This window comes from Geotrypetes seraphini, chromosome 3 (assembly GCF_902459505.1).
Source record: "Geotrypetes seraphini chromosome 3, aGeoSer1.1, whole genome shotgun sequence".
Lineage (NCBI taxonomy): Eukaryota > Metazoa > Chordata > Amphibia > Gymnophiona > Dermophiidae > Geotrypetes > Geotrypetes seraphini.
The window spans coordinates 130,319,707-130,325,826 of record NC_047086.1 but is presented as its reverse complement, the minus strand read 5'-3'; the positions used below and the strand labels follow the sequence as shown (position 1 = coordinate 130,325,826).

The following is a 6,120-nucleotide window of genomic DNA, read 5'->3' as shown; positions in this document are numbered from 1 at the left end:
AAGACTGCATAAAACCCCCTGAAGTTATATCTCATTAATGCCTCCTCCTCCTATTCCTTCCCTCCTGTGTAAAAGAAAAAAAAAAGTAAAGGTAAACAACCTACGGCAAGAAAATTGTAGTTCACTGCTATACTTACCACACCTTTCCTTGGCTTACTAGTCAGCAAGTTGGAAGGAATGACTTTTGAAGAATTCCTGCTACCAGTCTCTTCCTCTCTTTTCACCTGGGTGTAGAAGAAAATCAACACTGTGCAATGGAAGAACAGGGTAATAAGAGAAAGATTCTCTAATATTGGCAGTAAAATCCAATGGGCCACCGTTCTGGCCGTAAATATAATGATTTCAAAAAGACAAGTCATTCTCGATAAAATGCGCATGCAAATGAGGTTTGCGGAGGGTCACCAAATTTACATGAGATGAGTCACTGGTGATAACGATCGGTACATGCACAGAATAGACCATAGTACGTGTGCGCATGTGCTGGGAAAAGCTATGCTGTAGCCATGCATATCATGTGATTGCATTATTGGAGCACAATATATGCACATGTCCTAAAATGACATGGGTGGATATAAGGGGCAAAGAACGACCAGCAAACTAAGTCATCGTGTCAATCATAGGCATGCTATCACTATTGCATGAAGGGGAAGGAGGGGAGGTGCAAGTGTCGGCTTTCAACAAGCAAGCATAAGACATGCCTTTAATACATGTGCTCAAGAAGTGAGCTTTTGAGATTTTTTTTTCCCCAAAAAACTACTATAATTTATGTGAATGGTGTATTTTGTTTTTTAATTTTATGATGAGCCACAGACAGAAACACACGCCTGACACACGCTTTGCACAGTACCAGCACCAGTGGAGCAGCCAGTAAATTTTGTTCATTAAAAGCCGGTGCCGTACTTGGGAAATCATCCGGTGATAATAGAGAACCACCTAGAGTGCTCCTTTAAATATGGATGAGCCCATTTACCCCCCAGGAAAGAGACTTGGGAATACTGGTTGACAAGTCGATGAAGCCATCCACGCAATGTGCGGTGGCGGCGAAAAGGGCAAACAATGCTAGGAATGATTAAGAAGGGGATCACGAACAGATCGGAGAAGGTTATTATGCCGCTGTACCGGGTCATGGTATGCCCTCACCTGGAATACTGCGTCCAGCACTGGTCGCCATACATGAAGAAGGACACAATACTACTCGAAAGGGTCCAGAGAAGAATGACTAAAATGGTTAAGGGGCTGGAGGAGTTGCTGTACAGTGAAAGATTAGAGAAACTGGGCCTCTTCTCCCTTGAAAAGAGGAGACTGAGAGGGGACATGATCGAAACATTCAAGATACTGAAGAGAATAGACTTAGTAGATAAAGACAGGTTGTTCACCCTCTCCAAGGTAGGGAGAACGACAGGGCACTCTCTAAAGTTAAAAGGGGATAGATTCCGTACAAACGTAAGGAAGTTTTTCTTCACCCAGAGAGTGGTGGAAAACTGGAACGCTCTTCCGGAGTCTATTATAGGGGAAAACACCCTCCAAGGATTCAAGATAAAGTTAGACAAGTTCCTGCTGAACCTGAACGTACGCAGGTAGGGCTGATCTCAGTTAGGGCACTGGTGTTTGACCTAGGGGCCGCCGCGGGAGCGGACTGTTAGGCACGATGGACCACTGGTCTGTCCCAGTAGCAGCAATTTTTTAAAAAACCCTTCTTTAATATTTATGACCTCATTGCAATACATTTGCATGGCAGAGTCGGAGTCTGCAAGGAAGCTTGGAAAAGACCAAGTGAGCCTAATTGGCCGGTAAAATACTACCATGCTAAACCAGCTGGATCCAGTTTAGCGACCATCATTAAAGGCACAGTAAGTTCCTCTCCTAAGTGTCTATTAAGTATTGGAAATGCTTCTTGATGCCAGCAACAATGGATGAATCTGTTGCAGTAACAGAAAGATACTTGAGCAATTGGGCACATGATGGAAGGATGTTGCAGATGGTAGGAATCTGATAAGCAGACGCCTGTTGCCACATCAGAGCCAGACAAGACACAAATGATGTCATTAATTTCTTCATTGTAGAGAAGTCCCACCTCCAGTCTGGCAGCCTCTGTTCTTCCTTGGAAGATAGAGGTCTCCTAAAAGGAGATCATAACCTTGGTGATGCAGGAAATGATCCTGTAGTCAGGACCTGCCCACCAGGAGATGTACACTGTAGTATCTTCTTGCACCGAGGATCTATCTCCAGGGGCAACTGCCCAGAAGGGAGAAGTTAGGACGGTCTTTATAGTGGGAGATTCAATCATTAGGCATGTAGATAGCTGAGAGGCTAATGGGTGTGAGAATTACCTGGTCACTGTGCTGGACCTCACGCATCACTTAGGATATTAGTGCTGGGGAGGAGACAGCTGTCTTGGTACATGTGGTACTAATGACATATAGAAATGTGGGAGGGAGGTTCTGGAAGCCAAATTTAGACTCTTATAGGTAGAAAGCTGAAATCCATATCCTCCAGGGTAGCATTTTCATAAATGATCCCCATTCCACGTGCAGGACCCAAAAGGCAGGCAGAGTTCCAAAGTCTCAATACATGGCTGGGACAATGGTACAGGGTTGAGGGATTTAGATTTGTTAGGAACTGGACTACCTTCTGGGAAAGGGATAGCCTATTCTGAAAGGATGGACTCCACCTTAACCAGGATGGAACCAGACTGCTGGCGCTAATGTGTAAAAAGGTGATAGAGCAGCTGTTAAACTAAGATTTGGGGGGGGGAGCCGACAGTTGCCTAGGAGATGGTTTGGTGTGGAGTATCCTTGAAGGATACTTGAATCAGAACACATAGGGAGTCCCAATAGAGAGGTTTCAATAATGGTGAAAGAAAGCCAAGGGTGTTTAAGAGGGAAGAAGAGTAAAGATGTCAAGTTACCCCTGTCATCTTCTCAGCACCCTGTAGATACAAGAAAAAAAACCACAATTTGAAGTGTCTGTATACAAATGCTAGACGTCTAAAAAATAAAGTAGGAGAGTTAGAATATATAGCACTGAATGATGAGGTAGATATAATAGGCATCTCAGAGACCTGGTGGAAGAAGGAAACTCAATGGGACACTGTGTTACCTGGGTACAAATTATATCACAATGATTGAGTAGATAAAATTGGAGGGGGGGGGTGCGCTATATGTTAAAGAGGGAATTGAATCAAACAAAATAAACATTCTGCACGACACAGATAGCAGTGTGGAATCCATATGGATAAAAATTCCATGTGTGAAGGGAAATAATATATGGATAGGGTTATACTATCGTCCCTCAGGACAGAATGAGCAGACAGATGAAGAAATGTTTTCAGAGATTAGGAAAGCTGGCAAATTGGGCAACAGTATAATAATGGGTGATTTTAGCCACCAAGATGATAAAGGGGATGGAACTCCTCTCGTATGAGGAAAGACTAGAGAGATTAGGGCTCTTCAGGTTTGAAAAGAGATGGCTGAGGGAAGATTTGATTGAAGTCTACAAAATCCTGAGTGGGGTAGAACAGGTACAAGTGGATCGATTTTTTACTGCATCAAGATTTACAAAGACTAGGAGACACTCGATGAAGTTGCAGAGTAATACTTTTAAAACCAATAGGAGGAAATATTTTTTCACTCAGAGAATAGTTAACCTCATCGTTAACCTCATCGTTAACCTCATCATTATAGGCCTGGCACTGTGGCACTTCGTGAAATCCGCCGTTACCAGAAGTCCACAGAGTTGCTGATCCGAAAACTTCCATTTCAGCGGTTGGTAAGAGAAATTACCCAGGACTTCAAAACGGACTTACGATTCCAGAGTGCAGCTATTGGTGCACTTCAGGTAATGTTAACCATTCTTTATTGCTGAGGTTAAATATAGTTTTGAACTGTTAATTTTGCAGCTTTTTAAGTTTTACATTAAAAAAAAAAATCTTTTTGCTATGATTTAGTGAAAACTGAAATATATACCAGGTATCAATATGGCTTGGTTTTTCCTTAAACAGGAGGCTAGCGAAGCATATCTTGTTGGCTTGTTTGAAGATACCAACCTATGTGCTATTCATGCCAAGAGAGTCACCATCATGCCTAAAGACATCCAGCTGGCTCGCAGGATACGGGGAGAGAGAGCTTAATTTAAAGCTGATATTGATCATTTTGTAGTAAATTCTGTAAAATACTTTGGTTTATTTGTGACTTTTTTTGTACGAAATTGTTTATAATATGTTGCATTTGTACTTAAGTCATTCCATATTTCACTCAGGATGAATGTGAAAAGTGGCTCTGTTCATAAACCTCAGCTAGGTGAGCATGTCTGCTCTGAAGTGATGGTTCTAATATGCAGAAGGGGGTGGGTGAACTTTCTTGCTTCTCATGCATGTTTCTGTATGTTAATTGATGGGTAGCTCAGATTGTAAGGTACTAGAATGGTATAAACATGTACAGGGTCCTTTTGCAATAAAACTGGTTATGACTTGATCTGAGTGTTTTAAAAATTGGGGCTGTTAAGTCTAACCAGATATCACTGTGATAGGAAATGGACTTTTCAGTCATGAAAGGGCAAGTCTTAACCACAGTGTAACTTAGTTTCCTAAAATGTAATACCTGGCAGCTATAGAATACACTATGTGCGTTTATAATAGCTATTTTATATATTGTAGTGTTGACATTTTTAAATTAAATGTTTTACATTCACATGCAGAAATTGTCATCTCTTAAACATTCAAATTTTTTAACACTTGTTTAGGGCTAAGTCTAAACTATGTAATCTGATAAGGCATAAGCATTGTACTGCTTTTTATAATTAGGCTGTGCATATTTTAATACATCTCCATGGGTGATAAGTGCTTCTTATATATTTTATTGTAGTCTAAACTTCAATAGGGCATATTTCCTAAGCAGAAGAAGGATGTTTCTTTAGTTTTTGGATTACAATATAATGCTCTAGAAGCATGTCAGGCTTAAGTTACAAGCTGAGTTGTAGTCTAGCTACACTTTACATTTCAGTTTTGGGGTTTAACAAATTCATGTTAGTTCTCAACTACCTCCTGGTACATGGTCAAGCTTCTGTAGTTGGAAACTAGTAGTGTGTTACAGAAGTAATTATATATTACTAGCTGATGCCCCGGCGTTGCACGGGTATTTAATTATAGCAATAACACTGTAAATGGATTCAAATAAAGATACTTTATAGTGGTGAATGAAATTATTTTTTTACAGCTTAATAAAAAGTACAATATTCAAATTATAATGTGAAATATTTGACAAAATGAATACAATACAACTAACGCAAAACGTGATTATAAACAACATTTTTAGTTTCACCTCCTGGAGCAAGAACATATAAATTCTTGGGTGAACCCACCCTTGAGCAAGCAACATAGAGTTGTGGGCCGCGAGACCCCCAGAACATATCACCCCAGGTAGTGAGGGATCTGCATACCAAGTTTCGTTCAAATCGGTCAAGCCATTTTTGAATTACTGTGAGAATGGCAGCTTTTTACATTTTTTCCATTGACATGAATGGGTGAAATCTGATTTTCTGTTTGTAGCTCCGCCCACGTGTGCAGGTGGGCCGCGAGACCCCCAGAACATATCACCCCAGGTAGTGGGGGATCTGCATACCAAGTTTCGTTCAAATCGGTCAAGCCGTTTTTGAATTACAGGGAGAAAGGCAGCTTTTTACATTTTTTCCATTGACATGAATGGGTGAAATCTGATTTTCTGTTTGTAGCTCCGCCCACATGTGCAGGTGGGCCGCGAGACCCCCAGAACATATCACCCCAGGTAGTGAGGGATCTGCATACCAAGTTTCGTTCAAATCGGTCAAGCCGTTTTTGAATTACAGTGAGAATGGCAGCTTTTTACATTTTTTCCATTGACATGAATGGGTGAAATCTGATTTTCTGTTTGTAGGTCCGCCCACGTGTGCAGGTGGGACGCGAGACCCCAAGAACATATCACCCCAGGTAGTGAGGGATCTGCATACCAAGTTCCGTTCAAATCGGTCAAGCCGTTTTTGAATTACAGTGAGAATGGCAGCTTTTTACATTTTTTCCATTGACATGAATGGGTGAAATCTGATTTACTGTTTGTAGCTCCGCCCACGTGTGCAGGTGGGCCGCGA

The 6,120-nt window shown here is 41.3% G+C and overlaps 1 long non-coding RNA gene across 1 annotated transcript; it reads left to right on the top strand.

The window, feature by feature from the left end:
* The first annotated feature begins 3,667 nt into the window (after window positions 1–3,667).
* On the top strand, window positions 3,668–4,690 carry LOC117357834. Its single transcript, XR_004538869.1, has 2 exons — window positions 3,668–3,837; window positions 4,001–4,690. It is a non-coding gene; the product is annotated as an uncharacterized LOC117357834 (long non-coding RNA).
* Window positions 4,691–6,120: the final 1,430 nt, after the last annotated feature.